This window comes from Pan paniscus, chromosome 17 (genome assembly GCF_029289425.2).
Source record: "Pan paniscus chromosome 17, NHGRI_mPanPan1-v2.0_pri, whole genome shotgun sequence".
In the NCBI taxonomy this organism is placed as follows: Eukaryota; Metazoa; Chordata; class Mammalia; order Primates; family Hominidae; genus Pan; species Pan paniscus.
In genome coordinates, this window is record NC_073266.2 from 75,763,719 (window position 1) to 75,780,843 (window position 17,125).

A 17,125-nucleotide genomic window follows, 5' to 3' on the forward strand; every position below is an offset into this window, starting at 1 on the left:
AGTGTTAAGATGGCCGGAATTCTAAAGACAATAAAAATGTATCAACAATATGAAATATCAAAGCCTACAGTCAAATCTGAGTTATTCTTTAGTACTTATTTCATAGCTATTCTTTAATGTTTATTCTTTAATACTTATTTCACATTGAAAAGTACTTTACACATGTTTGAATGAGATATTGCCAGTGAAAGAAATAAAAGGAAGCAAATAACTCTACAAGGGAAGTGGGATTTTAAAGTATGTTTGTGCTGGCCCCAGGCTGGTGAGTGAGTTTCATTAGCAATGACCAGGAAGAGAAAGAATGCCACAGTGGTGGGTGCTGACCCTTTTTTTTTTTTTTTAAACCTTTTTTAATGTCTGTAAGGAATACAAGGTGAACTTTAATTCTTGTGGGAATCTAGTAAGATGGAAGTCAAGAAGAGAGGAAGAAATGCTTTTTATTTAGTTAAGAGGAAGTAAACATCTGTATTAGTTACGGATGTTATGCCTTAACCTTTTTCATTCCTATTGTTTTTATGAAAATTTGCCTTTTTAAATTAAATGAAGGTTTTCCGGAGTCCTGTATTGCAACTAAATGTTGATTTAAAACGACACATTTGGGACATTTTCTTGGCACTGTGGAATATAATGAAAAGATATAAAATGAAGGCAGGTATGAAATTATATGAATTCTGCTACTTGAGTGTAGAAGTTTTATTCCAAAGTGGTTTGTTTGGTGGATGTGGTGATGGTGGGGGGGCTCTATGTACTTATTAAGGCAAGTGATGGGACAGGAGCTTTTGTGGTCTTGATGGTTCTGTTGGGATGGGAGGGTTGTTTGGGATTTTTATGTTTCATTCCAGGCAATGTTTATTTTTTCAGCCTGTACTTCTTAGGGTTTTACCAAGTCAGTTTTCATGTGAAGCCATTTTCATATCGTTTCTTTCACCTTGATGGAAATCTTTTCCTTCTTATGTGCTTTGAGTTAAATATGATGTAGTGTGCTAGTAACATAGACGGGGCTTTCCTTTCTACAGGTGGGCTTGAAGTGAGCCTGCCACTTCGCTCACCTTGAATCACGGAGGTTTCAGAGGCCGTTGGCCTTCATGGCAATGGCAGAAGCACGTGTTCTCTGCTGTTTTCTGAGTCTATCTTGACTGCGTTCCCAGTGGCCCAGAATTCCCCAAGGGTCACTCGACACACCCTCATCTACAGTAAATATTTGTGCTTCCTCTGTGCCTGGCCAGGTTTTCTCAGTACCCAGGAGCACAGATGGGCAGTGGGATGTGGGCAGGTGGTACCCAGATTCCCTCCCACAGGGGCCACAGGGAGGACTTGGGCGCTTCCTGCCAAGACCCCCCCTTGCCCTTCAGACTAAGTGGAAATAGAGATCCGGGAGTCCAGTGGACTCAGTGGAGTTTCATAGAATACATGGAAAACGCACCGCTTTCAGTGATGTAAGCTGTCTTGTTCACTTCACGATTACTCATCTGGCCTGCAGCAGGCAAGAGGATCACATGCAATTATAAACAGCCTCCTCTGACTAAGGTCAGTGACTGGAAACCCTGTCACGTTATCAGAGGTCATTTGGTCATAGATTCTTGGGCAGAAGCCATTGAGAGTCCTGGGGGTGTGATCTTTGAGCCTTTGCCAGTGCTGGGGTTTGACTCCTTTTAGCTCAATTAACTGGGTCCAGGAGTTTATTTTGGCCGAGATCTGCCATGCTGAGTTGACAGGCTTGACACTGGAAGGAAGTCTCTAACTTCATTAGAGGAAATGGCGTGGCAGGCTTTAAGGCATTTTGATATACTCCACTTTTTCTCTCTTGCCCTGTTTTGTTGAGGTTTTCAGGGCCATAACTGTACCTGAGGTTAATCAGTGAGTGATCTATCTGAAAGGAATTTGTTCTCTTTGGGCACCGTCCTGTGTGGTATTATGTTTGTGTAACTATTTAGCTTAACTCATTGAAAAGGCTATTTAAGTCACTTGTCCTGTTCATTACTTGAAAACAAGTTGTCTTCTCTTTATTCTTTTAGTCAGTTACCAAATATTTCCTAAGTGTCTCTTGTGCTAGACATTGAGGGGCACTCCTTCTCCCTTTCACTTGTCTGTTTTTGTTGAGCTACATTTTTTCCTTAAGGCCGATTGTTCTTTTCCTGTTACTTTTGTTTTCACTTGATTTGTTTATTTATATTTAAATATGTACTTTAACAGTCTTGAAGCATTGGTCTGAATGAGGATGGTGATCAGATTGGGAAAATGCCCCTTAATTTTGGTTTAAAAAATTTATTTTCTTTAAATTATTTGTTTATTGATAGGGGCCACCCACTCCAGGTGAGTGGTTTCTCTGTGTGTATGGCAGAGGAATGCTCTGTGTCTGGAAAAAAAAGTAACTTAGCTTGAAATATTATGAAAGCTGAAGAGTACAAATGTCAGAGAGAAAGGGGTATTGAGGGGGAAGAGAATGAGAAGACAAGACACAGTCAGGGCCCTGTCACCCGTGTGGAACTGCAGGTCCCTGGAGAGATGATGCATTTATCCCTTTTTAGAGATATTGCCATTAAAAGTTGATCTTGAGCATGACACAGAACTGAAAGCTTTGATGACAAAGCCAGCATCTCAGTTTAGCAATAACCAGGTTAGGGAAAAAACCCCAGAAACTCAACAGTGAGATTCAGCTCAGCAATGTGGGCGGGGAACCCACTGTCCCGCCTTGGGCAGGGAGCAGCCCCAGCCGCTTCATCTGCCTGATCCTGGGTTTTATCCGCCTCACAATTAAATTTCCTTTTTGTTATGCTAGCGCACATCTATATTTGGCTTTGCTTCTAATTTTTTAAGAGAGGGGAGAAGTGTGGGCAAGGTAAAATACAGCTTGCAAGCTCCCAAATGGCAAATGCACCAGTTAGAGTCTAAGTGGCCTCCCAACCTTAAGGTGAAATTCATTTATTCAGCAAATATGTACCAAGCCCATCAGGGACCACTGCTCGAGATACCAGTGCAAATAGAAGAGGCCAAGGGCACATTATTAGGTCCAGAGCCAGTGGCCTGCACAGCCATCTGTGACCACCTACCTCTCTGCTTGCAGGGAACTTCAGCCTGGTGGAGGAGACCCATAATAGCCAAGTCAACTGATAATAGAATTAGTAGTAGTGTTGAGGGACATAAAGAAACCAGGGTAAGGCCATCACAATTACATGGGTGGATGATCTTTTATAAAACAGCACAGTTTTGTTTTCTTCTGCCATGGTATCTCCTAACATTTTCCAGTGTATCTACTTGCGGTTAATATGGAAGTTGCGGCTGACACTAGGTTAGTGGTTAAAAGAAAACAAGAAAACCAACTTTTAGAAATCTTTAAAAATATCATTATCATAGAAAGCTATAAACTCTTATGTATAGAAGGGTAAGTGGCCATTGATCTTGGAGCAGAATGAATGGATATTTCCTGGAAAAAAATATTTCCACTCATCAAAGATACTCAAGTCTCTTCTCGTCTAATCAATATTGGAAACTAGGAATATCCACGCCTATGGAATATCCTCAGAGAGAATTAATTATTCTGCCCTCTAAGAGGTATAGTAGTTTAGACTTAGAAGTAAAGGCCTGAACTTGAGGCTGCACCATTGAAGGCAAAAGTGCCCTTTATCTCCCAGCTTTGTCATTTGCCAAATGCAATTGTGTTAAATTAAGTGACCTCCAATAGCAGAGCTCTATGTTTTCTCCCCTGACCCCCAAGTCAAAATTGATTATAGTAATCCACCAAACCAGGCCTGGCAAATGATGTTTTGCAACTATAGGATCAATACTGAGGGGGAGGGACGAATGTGAACGCATATGCAGAGCAACACAGTCATGAGACCGTTCTATTACTTCCTAAATTTCTTAAAGTTAGCACCACTGAGAATAAAGCTGTCTTTTCTGAGCTTCTCAAGTGAGCAGGGGCATGAGTTCCTGTGTTCTGCCTGGGGACAGGGAAGGCTTTGGGACCTACTGTGGTCTTAAGTCTGAGCAGTTGCTAATAGCCTCGGCTCACCAAGTGCTGGGCACTGTGCTAGAGGGTGTGCAAACCTCTCATCTCATGAGGCCTCACTGCTACAGCCGACAGAGATGACATCCAGTTGTTTTTAGTTGCACATGGCAGAGCTAGAGAACAAACCAGGGTGTGTCAGACTCCAGAGCGCATGCCCTCTGTGATGCCGCTGTGTTACCCTAGATCAAATCAACCAAGGCGTCCGTTTAAAAAAAAAAAAAAATCTGATCTTTGTCAAATATGCAATTGTTATATTTTTGTTAGAGTCTGCCTCTCCAGTGAGCGATATTAATTTCCTTCAAGCGGCTACTCACAGATTTCACAAAATCAGAAAGCTGCCTACCCTGCAGCCTGTATCTGCCTCCACGTCCCCACATCAGTCCTCCTTGCTGTGCTTCTTGTCTCTTTAGTTTTTATCATCTTCTAACACTGTGAACTTTAGTAATTTATTCTGGATTGTTTGCTACCTGTCTCCCCTTGGTAAAATGTAGGCTCCACAGAGGTAGGGCGTTTTGTCTGTTTTCTTCCCTGGCATATCTCAGGTGCCTAAAACAACCATGCCAGACATGTAGTGGTGCCAGTGACAACTTGTTGAATGAAGAAATGGGAGAAAAAAGCAGACCCCGGAGACTTAGGAGGGTCTGTGTAAGGGAGTCTCCAGGCAGTATTCCTGGGGGTGTCCTGAAGGACCTCCTGATCATGATTTTGGTCAGTGTGGAGGCTCTGGTTTCTTCTGAGCTGTCAGTATTTGGAGGTGAGTTGTCTGCAGGTCACCTCATCCCACCTTTACACATTAGTCAAATGGAATTCGCTGGGTGGTTCTTAGGACTGTGCGGTCAGTCTAATTACCAGACGTCCCTGCATGCTCTGTCTAAGGGCTGGAGTCTGCTTTCCTTGCTTCTCTTCTAGAAAGAGGTCTGTCCACAAGGGATTAGCCTCGCGAAGTTCCTACTGTTGTTCATTGACCCAGTGAGTGTTTTACCCACTGTGGGTTTTTCCTACCTAATTACCCCTCTGGTTTTCAGTGTTCAGCATGCTGCAGTTACATGTTCTGCTGTGGTTTTACTTAGCTTAATCCTTTATTAATTGCCTCTTGTTCAAACTCCCTAAGAGCAGATTATCCTTCTCTTTCAGCTTCTGCTCCATTGCTATTGAACTTTTTTTCAGTCGTGACATCAAAAAAATAACCAAGTGTGAGTCTGATAATAGCAAGTAAGGCTATTTTATTTCTATCCAATTTACCCCAAATTTGAGCAGTATTACACCTTAAAATAATAGAGCTGGCTCTTGCCCAGCATGTGAAAAGTGTATGCTTCATGATGGACAGATATTTTCCAGTATCTACTTACCATAAATCTCAAGATTTACCCTACCCCACTCCAGCCATTACCCCCATTTCCCATTTGCCTAACCTACCCTAGGGCCATGTCAGTGCCCTGTAAAGCAATCTTTGTTGCAGACCCACTGTGTGACTGGAATGTGATGCACACAAGTGACCAACGCATGGCCCTGTTCGCAAGGAGCTTCCAGACCAATAGCAGAAATGGACACATAAGTAAACAACTGCGCTACTGATAGGCTTCTGCCAACAGGAGTGGAGCTTGAGGGCCAGGAAGCCTTCCCAGAGGCACTAGAGCTTGTTTTAACGTTATGTGCATGCCAGGTGGGGGCAGGACATTTCTAGCAGAGGAGAAAGCATGCTGTGCTCTGAGAACTAAAAGTCATAGTCACTCCACTTGGCGACATGTATAAGGCACATGGAATAGGGCCAGAGCTGGGCAGACCGTGTGTGCCACAATAGTTCGTTGTAGGTTACAAAGAACCAGTGCAGAGTGGGTGAGGCATAGGCTATTTGATTAATAATTTGGCTGCATTGACAAGATACGGAAAAGGCGAGGTTGGGACTTTCCGTGAATTTTATCCTCAAGGTGCTTAATCAGTGAGGTTGGGATGGCCGGAGGGGGCCCTCATTTGCTTGCCTGGTGCTCAAGCCTGAGGTCCTGGCGCTCAAGCCTGAGGTCCTGGCCTTTAATAGTCAGGGAGGTCTGTGTGGAGGCAGGGTGTGAGCCCCCTCCAAGGAAAGCTGCAGTGTGAAAAGAGGCCCAGGATGAGCGTTGGGGAGTGTCCACATACAACTTGATATTCCTAAGGTCTCAGTTCTTTATGGGAGAGCCCATGCACTCTTCCACACTTGGAATTCTTTGCAAAGTGAGTGGTATTTGAGCTTCTTTAGAGTCTTGCTACTCCCACCAGCTCTACTGGCATCACCGGGAAGCTTGTTAGAAATGCAGGTTCTTGGGGCGCAGCTCACACCTACCCAATCAGACTACATTTTAACCAGATCCCAGGCAATCCCTGTGCACGTGAAGTGCTAGAACACTGCTCTGTGGTAAAACGACTTTGCTAACCATGGAAGAGGGTGATTTTTTTCCGTTTTCCTTTGGTGTTTTTTATAGGACCTATTTACCTTTTAGAATTTTTTCAGAATTATGGACTGCAGAATATATACAGTGTCAATGTCATTAGCAATTCATTAGTGATATTTGGCTAGAATACATAGTTGTCTCCACACAAATGCCATTTCTTACACTGAGATGGCACATGTCTGGTTAGGGCTTGGGCTCATTTGTAAGGAGCCACGCTGCAGGCAGGCATGCTCCCGGGACATTAGTTGCTCAGGTTTCAAACTGCTGCCCCAGCATAGCAGATGGCACGGTGACAAAGTCCCTGTGCACCCTCACATTGCCTGCGGTGATCTGTCACACATTTTGTCCCCTAATAACCTAGCTGGGGGGGGAACTCATGTCTCTGTTTGTGCTAATGCTCGCTGTATCCCCAAGTGGCAGTACTTAATATAATTGTCATTGCTCTTTAATATTATCTCATTCCACATCAGCTGCACAAAAATTTGAGGTTAATTACAATGAATGTTTTCTCAATCCTTGTTATTGAGAGCTGTTTAATAGTTTATTTGGTATGTGAAGATTCATATCTAGATTGAGGCTTATACAACTTCATTTAAAGACAGCTTTTTCGGCTGGGCGCGGTGGCTCATGCCTGTAAGCCCAACACTTTGGGAGGCCGAGTCGGGCGGATCATAAGGTCAGGAGATCAAGACTATCCTGGCCAATATGGTGAAACCCCGTCTCTACTAAAAATACAAAAATTAGCTGGGCATGGTGGCGGGCACCTGTAGTCCCAGCTACTCGGAGGCTGAAGCAAGAGAATCGCTTGAACCCAGGAGGCGGAGGTTGCAGTGAGCCGAGATCGTGCCACTGCATTCCAGCCTGGGCGACAGAGTGAGACTCTGTCTCAAAAAAACGAAACAAAGAAACGAAAAAGGAAAGCTTTTTCAGGTTGGAAAAATATCAACAGCAGACATGAAAAAGCATGAAAAATGACACTAAGAATGTAAGCAACTGGAAACAAAAATTATAATGGTGCATAGTGAGCTGAAGATCTGTATTTAAATGTGAACTCCCCTTTCAGTTTATAAGTGATTACTAACAGCCTTATCAGGGTTTCTGGAATTAAATGTTTTATTATTTCCTCCCAAAGCTAGTCCTCAAACATTAGTATTTCTTGTGTTCTTTTGATTTGAATATTTGTTTTTAACACACAAGGATATCAACTCTATAAGTCAGTTAATATGTTCATGCTTTTAGTTAATCGAAAGTGGCTTATGATTTCAGTTTTTGGTATCAGGTAATGTTGCAGAAGTGAGGTTCACAGTGAAGCTTCTTTTTTTTTTTTTTTTTAATCATTTTGTTGTTTCTTTGAGTGTATGTGAGCTTATAACTCAAGACACTATGTGAAATGACCCTGTGTTTCCTACATTATAGAAAAGAGGAAAATGAAGCAAGTTCAAGAAAAGTAGATTTATGTGGAAAATAAATTCTGCATCTAGTTATTCATTATCAGGTATGAGATTACAGGCATGAGCCACTGTGCCTGGTGACCTCATTTGAACTCGATTACCTCTGTGAAGACCCTGTTTCCGAAGAAGGTCAACATTCTGAGGTGCCATTGTCAGGTATGAGGTAAACACACTGAGAATATCACATTTTGGCAACTCAGACAAGACTATTTTCCAAACATGTAACCCTGGGAAGAAGGTAACCTATCATAGTGTGTGTTAAGAAGTCAAGCAACCAAGAAATGTTAATTGAAGGCCCGTTTTGTACAAGGTTGCATGGAAAAGACACACTAGCGTAAGACATGGACAGTGGCCCTGAGTGACGTGCAGCCGGTTTAGGCGAATTAAGATTTACATACTTGAAAAGGGACAAACAAGTCTGGACGTGGTGACTCATACCTGTAATTCCAACACTGTGGGAGGTGGAGGCAGGAGGATCCCTTGAGGCCAGGAGTTCTCAACCAGCCTGGGCAACATGGAAAAACCCCTGTCTCTACAAAAATTAAAAAAAAAATTAGCCATGTGTGGCAGCATGCCCATAGTCCCAGCTACTCACAGGGGCTGAGGTGGGAGAATTGCTTGAGCTCAGGAGATCCAGGCTGCAGAGATTGTGCCACTGCAGCCTGGGTGGCAGAGCGAGACCCTATCCCAAAAAAAAAAAAAAAAAAAAAAAAGAACAGAAAAGGAACAAACAACAGACACAAGATTCCATGGAAAAGGGAGAGGTCTAAGTATTCAGACTGTAGGAATTCAGAGAGTGGAGAGGCTGGTTATTATGGGGGTGCTTCATCCTGGGGAGTTGAGGGAAAGGAGATGCTGGCTGCCTGGAGCCTGGAAGAATCAAAGATTTCCAAGGCCATGGGGGGAAAGCATGAAGGATGAGTGAATAGACACCAGGGCTGAGCACCCTGAAAACTGTGAAGATACTAGATTGACCTGTTTGGAAAACCAAACAGACGTGGCTGTTATTGATAAGTGGTTTTGTTTTTGTTTTGAGACAGAGTCTCGCTCGGTCGCCCAGGCTGGAGTGCTGTGGCTTGATCTTGGCTCCCTGCAACCTCCGCCTCCAAGGTTCAAGCAGTTCTCCTACCCCAGCCTCCCAAGTAGCTGGGATTACAGGCATGAGCCACCATGCCCGGCTAATTTTTTGTATTTTTAGTTGAGATGGGGCTTCACCATGTTGGCCAGGCTGGTCTCAAACTCCTGAGCTCAGATGATCCACTTGCCTTGGCCTCCCAAGGTGCTGGGATCACAGGCATGAGCCACTGTGCCTGGCCAACAAGTGGTTTAAATTGGATTCTCCATTTCCCACCTAATAGAAAGTCAGAAGCATAGGGCAAAAGTAAAGGAAGGACCCTGTGTTCTGCTGGTTAAATATAACAGAGGTCTGACTCCATGGCTATTATAGGAGAGGTGCATTTTGTTCTATGTAAATTATCTTAATGTGTCCCCTGTGCCTTTACCCCATGATTATTTAGCACTTTTTTCTCCAGGGTCCCAGGGACAGGGAGAAACATACGCCCATAAAACAGTGTCATCTAGAGGCAAAAACTTGTAATGCTCAAGCATGTGCTCTGACGAGGTGGGGCAGGGTGTGTAGGAACAACACTCTACTAATTATTACAGAGCTTGCTCTGCACTCTCTGTAGAAGTCCTTCAATATCCAGTCTAACATACACAGTAACTTGATGAGTTCATGTCCTTTGTAGGGACATGGATGAAATTGGAAATCATCATTCTCAGTAAACTATCGCAAGAACAAAAAACCAAACACCGCATATTCTCACTCATAGGTGGGAATTGAACAGTGAGATCACATGGACACAGGAAGGGGAACATCACACTCTGGGGACTGTGGTGGGGTGGGGGGAGGGGGGAGGGATAGCATTGGGAGATATACCTAATGCTAGATGACGAGTTAGTGGGTGCAGTGCACCAGCATGGCACATGTATACATATGTAACTAACCTGCACAATGTGCACAGGTACCCTAAAACTTAAAGTATAATAAAAATTAAAAAAAAAAGAGAGGATTTTAAAAAATCAAAATGCCCTCAGATTTGTATTGGATTTAACCAGGCTGAGATCCCTGAGATCCAAATATAATAATGTGTCCTTTTTGGATGAATCAGACACAAGGAAAAATCTCCAGTGTGTGTCCAGCTTTAGAGGTGTAGTAATGGATTCCACAGTTCATGCTGGTGGGCCAGCCAAGACTTTTAATGCTGATGTGGGCTTCATTCTTTCTATAAACTCCCTTTCTTCTTGATAATGCATGGGCCCAGGGGTTCCAAACATGGGTACCTGCCGTAATTGATCTGTGTAACTGGAGAAAATACACATCCTATGGCACCCTTGTGTCGGGATATAGGGGGCATCACCGTAATGTGGCCCTTTTTCTGTTGATTATAGTTTTTTCTTTCTGTGATCACACAATTGTTTTATCCTCACTTAAAAAATTTCAAGAAGTGCAGCACTCAGAATAACAGAAAAGTCAGGTGTCTGGTGGTTTGTTTGCACATTTAATAGACTTGAAGATAAACTCTCTAAACATTTATTTTGCAAGTTGTTTTTCTGAGAGTTGAGGGGAAACTTTTGCCCTTTGGTCTCCCTGAGGAATTCTAGGATTTCACAGGTAGGCGTGTGTTTTGGACTGCAGGCTGAACGTGGTTGGCAGGGTGGCATGAGGAGGGCACATATTTTAATCGTTCTTAGGGCAGATCCACGAACCTTTACCTGCCATTTCTAAGTCCAAAAAGCCCTGAAAACCAAAGACATCTTTATAGGTTTGTAGGAAATTGATTTGAGAGCAAAACCTGATGTGAACAGATTTGAGATCATTCTAGGCATCTTGTATAACACTTCATTCAATTCTTTGTGCCTCTTGCTGCACAGATATTAACATTCACTTATGGGCCCTGCCCCATCCCCTACTGGGGATGCTATGCAATAATCAGAATAATCAAACTAATAATAATAATAATAATAATTGGAATAATCACTGAGTCATTGTATTAGTCCGTTTTCACGCTGCTGGTAAAGACATACCCAAGACTGGGTCATTTATAAAGAAAAAGAGGTTTAATGTACTCAGTTCCACATGGCCGGGGAGGCCTCACAATCATGGTAGAAGGCAAAAGGCACATCTTACATGGCGGCAGACAAGAGAGAAATGAAAGCCACGGGAAAGGGGAAACCCTGTATAAAATCATCAGATCTCTTGAGACTTATTCACTATCACAAGAATGGGGAAAATTGTCCCCATTATTCAATTATCTCCCACTGGGTCCCTCCCACAACATGTGGGAATTATAGGAGCTACAATTTAAGATGACGTTGGGTGGGAACACAGCCAAACCATATCAGTTATCTTTCTAAAGTGAGACAAAAAGTCAGAATTCTGTAACACATTTTTTCCCAAGGGTTTCCAAAAAAGGTTGGCTTTAATGGAGTATTAGTTTGCTAGGCCTGCCATGACAAAGCACTATGAACTAGGTGGCTAACAACAGAAATTTATTTTCTATCGGTGTTGGAGTCCAGAAGTCTGAAATTAAGAGTCAGCAGGATTCTGCTGTCTCTGAGCCCTATGGGAATATCCTTTCTGGCTCTTCTAGTTTGTGATGTTTGCCAGCAGCGTTCTGTGTTCCTTGGCCTGTAAATGACAATCTTCTCGTTGTATCTTCACATCGTCTTTCCTCTGTGCCTGTTTGTTTCTGTGTCTACCTTTCCCCTGTTCATAAGAACACCAGTCATATTGGATCAGGGCTCAACCTAATGACCTCATTTCTTTCCTTTTCTTTCTTTCTTTCTTTTCTTTTCTTTTCTTTTCTTTCTTTCTCTCTCTCTTTCTTTCTTTTTCTCTCTGTTTCTTTCTTTCCTTCCTTCCCCCCTTCCTGCCTCCCTCCATCCCTTCCTTCCTTCTTTCTTTTAAAAATATTTTTCTTTTTTTCCCTTCCTTCCTCCCTCCCTTCCCCCCTTCTCCTTCCCCCCTTCTCCTTCCCCCCTTCTCCTTCCCCCCTTCTCCTTCCCCCCTTCTCCTTCCCCCCTTCTCCTTCCCCCCTTCTCCTTCCCCCCTTCTCCTTCCCCTTCCTCCCTTTCCCCCTTCCTCCCTCCTTCTCTCCCTCCCTCCCTCCTTCCCTCCCTCAGGGTCTTGTTCTGTCATCTAGGCTGGAGTACAGTGGCATGATCATGGCTCACTGCAGCCTCAGCCTCCCTGGCCTAAGCAATCCTTTCACCTCAGCCTCTTGAGTAGCTGGGACCATAGGTGTTTGCCACCATGCCTGGCTAAGTTTAAAAAAAAAAATCATAGAGATAGGGTCTCACTATGTTGCTCAGGCTGGCTTTGAACTCCTGAGCTCAAGGGATCCTCCTATCTCAGCCTCCCAAAGGGGCGAGATTACAGGCATGAGCCACTGTGCCTGGTGACCTCATTTGAACTTGATTACCTCTGTGAAAACCCTGTTTCCAGAGAAGGTCACATTCTGAAATACTGGGGGAACATAGTTCCCCATCTTATAAGATAGAGAATGGGTCAAGACAAGCTGCTCCATTCTTTGTTTGTGTTTAGGTCAGTGCCAAGTTCAAGATCTTTGCCTCAGGGCTTTCCTGGTACCCCTGGGAATGTGTATCAGCAGCAGCTGTGTCACTGAATGGGTGTCACCTGGGGGGCTGCCTGTTCAGACATTAGAAGCTGCCACATCCCCTGTTAACTCCATGTGAGGGAGGAATCTCTTCCCTCCGACAATTTTGCCTGTGAGAATCAAGTCAGATTTTGCAGTGAGAACTGAGCTGAGTGTAGAATAAGTTCCCGAGATACTTCTGGCACCGTTGTTACTCTCCCACCGAGAAGCCCAGAATGTTCCCAGGTGTGTTCAAAGATTGTACAGGAAGGGCTTAGGACGGTGCTTGGCTCCTATAAACACTCAGTGGCAAAGAGGTTGATGCTTAAGTACACAGGAAGTGTTTACCAGTACACATAATTGTACACCAGTGAGCTCCACCATGCAATTTACCGTCTGTCCGGTACATTGACCCTGTGAGGCCCACTCTCGGTGTGGCACTGCTAACAGGTTTTATTGTTGCTTACTCATTTGAAAAGTGTCTCCCTTGGCTAGACCTTTGTCCTGAGCACTGGACACACATAGGTGCTCAGCAGCGTCCGTCTCTGCAATGCAAAAGGGATACCGTGTGCCTCTGCATGTCAGCTCTAGTCCTGGCATCCCAGGAGCATACGGTGACAGTGGAAGTGAAGTGCAAGCCGAGTCCTGGGAACCAATGTCTGCCAGAATTAATTAAAATAAGCATCTTTTTTTCCCTGGTTAGTTAATCCAGGATGAATTCCCTGAGTAGTTCCTGCCGTTAGAACTTGCTCTCTTTTTCAGTTAGACACAGCTCGGTGTTGCCTCCACTTTGACATCACGTTCATAGTTCCTGTGCTTGGCCAGAACTGTCTTCAGTCGCAAGGACATGGGTGAGGCTGGTCAAGGAATTGCCTTTCAGGGTTCCAAGGGAATAATTAGTTCAGAAGTCTGTCCCCATACTTGTTTTCCAGTGCAATCTGTGTCTCTGTGGGTGTTTTTTTTTAAGGCTGTGTACTTTATAAACTGGAGTTAGAAGGAGCCAATTTATTATAGAAAGAATAAAATATAATTAAACAATTAAAAGTATGTCTTTATAGCCGGGTGTGGTGGCTCACATCTGTAATCCCAGCTACTTGGGAGGCTGAGGCAGGAGAATCGCTTGAACCTGGGAGGCGGAGGCTGCAGTGAACCGAGATTGTGCCGCTGCACTCCAGCCTGGGCGAGAGAGTGAGACTCCATCTCAAAAATAAATACAAATTAAAATTAAAATAAACATATGTCTTTGGCCAAGTGTAGTGGCTCACACCTGTAATCCCAGCAGTTTGGGAGGCAGAGGCAGGAAGATCGCCTGAGGCTAGGAGTTTGAGACCAACCTGGGCAACATAGTAACCTCGTCTCTACAAAAAATTTTTAAAAATTAGCCAGGCATGGTGGTGTGTGTCTGTAGTCCCAGCTACGCAGGAGGCTGAGGTGGGAGGATCGCTTGAGCCCAGGAGGTTGAGGCTGCAGTAAGCCATGATCTTGCCACTGCACTCCAGCCTGGGTGACAGAGCGAGACCCTGTCTCAAAAAAAAAGAAAAAAAAATTTTATGAAGTACTGGTTGGGTTAACGTTTCTTCTTCTAACCATGAGGGAAGTAGGTGGGCTGTTCTGGTCACTCAGTGTCGTCCCAGACTCACTCATGAGAGGAAGTATTCACTGACTGCAGTGATCTTGTCTTGGAATTTTTTTCTTTGCCTCCTGGTCTCACAGCCATTCCTTTTCTTTTACACATCCATGAAAGGAAGACTCTAAGATCTTCCTTGCCCAGGTTGTTGTAGGGATGAGCGATGATGTCTCTGAGGCACCAGGCACGGTGCTGGCACCCAGAAGCTGCTTAATGATCCTGGAAGTTATGACCATTGCTCATAGTTTTTCCTACGTTTCAGATCATCCTTAAATAATCGTCATTGGCCGGGCACTGCGGCTCACGCCTGTAATCCCAGCACTTTGGGAGGCCAAGGTGGTTGGATCACCTGAGGTCGGGAGTTCAAGACTAGCCCGACCAACATGGAGAAACCCCATCTCTACTAAAAATACAATATTAGCCCAGCATGGTGGCGCATGACTGTAATCCCAGCTACTCGGGAGGCCGAGGCAGGAGAATAGCTTGAACCTGGGAGGCAGAGGCTGCGGTGAGCCAAGATCATGCCATTGCACTCCAACCTGGACACCAATAGCGAAACTCCATCTCAAATAATAATAATAATAATAATAACAACAACAATAATAATTGTCATTTATCAGCTTCTTCGAGCTCTTAATATATATATCGCCACCTTTCACAAAGGCAAAATCTGCATTAGAAACACTATTGTCTGAGTTTGGTTCCTCTGGAGGAGGGTTAGACAGCCTCTTTGTGGGCAGGGTCTGTGTCTGTTTACCTCTATTCCCCGCCCCCCACTTTGGTGCCCACCACAGTCCCTTGTGTATGGTGGATGCTCCTTGACTATCTGAGGAATAAAATCAATTGTGAAACACTTTCCAAAAAGGGAACAGTTTTTGTTTCCCCATTTCCTTATAGCCTTATGAGTTGCTATCTCTCTTGGCTCTATTATTAATAACATAAAAGAAAGAGCTGTTTTCTTAACCTCTGGTAGTTGCACATATATGGGGAAAAGGCATAAGAAAATATGCTGGCAATAAAGACAAGTCACAGATTGTCATTTTCTTTGGTGACTGAAGGGATATTTCAGTAATTTATAGGTGAAATTTTCCTTTTTGTGACTTCCACTGAACAACATTTTTACTACCAAAAGATAAGGGAACAAAATTTTTTAACAAACTATTTAAGCTTAAATATTTAAACATTTTTATTACTCACCACATATTAATAAAATTTTTATTAGCACATATTTTATTAGTCAACACATGTATACACAGCTCTGATGATCTCTATATAGATGCCTATATAAATAGCTATATAGATATCATCAGAGCTGTGTATATATGTGTTAGAGATAGATGCACATACAGTTGCCCCCTGGCTCCCAGGGGTCTCTGTGACCCAAGGTTGGGACCCTCAAGTGACTAGTTATGGATGGCAAGGGGGGCTGCAAGGCCAGAGTTGGTCCTGGCTAGAGATTTCAAGACTCGAGTGGCTGGGAAGGTTTTAGAATGCAGGTAAACCACTAGTTGCTCCAAACAATAAAACCATCATAATGGAAGTATCCAAAAGCGTGTTCTTCGGCAGCTTCAGAGACTATGCCTAAGCAATAAAGTTTTAATGTCTTTTTTAGCTGCTTAGGTGAAGAATGCATTTGACTGTAATCTAACCCATTAATCTCTTATATTTGCTGGAAAATTGTACATATTTAAGAGTAGTGGCTCATTGCCAGTATTGGTGATGAGTGATATATTTTAAAGTATGCTTCATACCTTTCAGTAAATCTTGGACTGAAAGATATGTATGTTTTGTTTTCAAAATTTTTCAGTAGTCATCTATTTAAGTCAATTTTCTGGGCAAACAAAATATTTGAAGCCCTTTAGGGTTTGTTATTGAGATGTAGGCTGGCCATGAAATTACAGGGTTCAGTACCTCATTGAAGTGTATATGTAACTATTATTAGTTTTTTGATAACTTTTTTATACTCATAAAAGTAGTACTTGCTTACAGTAGAAACTTAATAAAAACCATAAATGAAAAAATAAACCATTTGTAAACATCATATAGAGAGAATGACTATTAACATTTTAGCCTAACATGATTTTAGTGGTTTATAATATTCTAGTATATGATTATACCATAATTTATGTAATTGCTTCCCAATTATTGGACTGGAAGTTTGCTTCTAATTTTTTCTTATTATATATGATGCTGTAATGAGTATCTTTTACCAGTAAATATTTACCTGCCTCTCTGATTACTTCTTTGGGATTAATCCTTAGAAATAAATTTGATGAATCAAAGGGCATCAACCCTTTGAATGCTTCTGATACTTCTGCCATGTTGTTTCCCAGAAAAGATATAATAATTATTCCTTCCAGTAGTAGAGTATTAAATGTCTGCCTCTCTTTAGAAAGTATTACCTTTTTTCAATCTTTGACAATTTGTTAGATAAAAACTTCAGTTTCAATATTATTGCATGTATTCATGGATATTTTTCTTCTCACACATTCTAGATTTTTTCTATATTGTTTATAAATGTTTTATAAGTGTTATTACTTTATTGAGGATATAAATTATTATGTAACACTTGATGGTAACAGTAAAAGTGGAAAAGAATGAGGAAACCTTCAACAAAACAAGTTGTCATTAACATAACAGGTTTTGCAATGCAACTTTCTGTGGGTTAGCTAAATCTTTAGTGTGTCAGGTAGTCTAAAGAAATTTGCTGTATAGTGCTGTGAAATATGCTGCATCCATGAGCCCTCTGCTCTTTGCCCATAGGGAGCAAAGACACAATCTTTTTGCAAGCTGTCCCAGTGCCATATTGACCATCTTCCTTTTACAGCAAAGAATTATTGCTTCCTGTGGTTAAGGTTGGGACACCCCTCTGGAGGCACACTTGAAAAATGAAGACCTTTCTCGTTGTTCTTCTGTTATCCAAGTATCTTGGAAGAACACCTCTATAGCAGGTA

The 17,125-nt window shown here is 42.8% G+C and overlaps 1 protein-coding gene across 9 annotated transcripts in view; it reads left to right on the forward strand.

The window, feature by feature from the left end:
- The window catches only part of NEDD4L (NEDD4 like E3 ubiquitin protein ligase), a 365,125-nt gene that overhangs the window by 185,957 nt on the left and 162,043 nt on the right, over positions 1–17,125 (forward strand). The window lies entirely within an intron of this gene.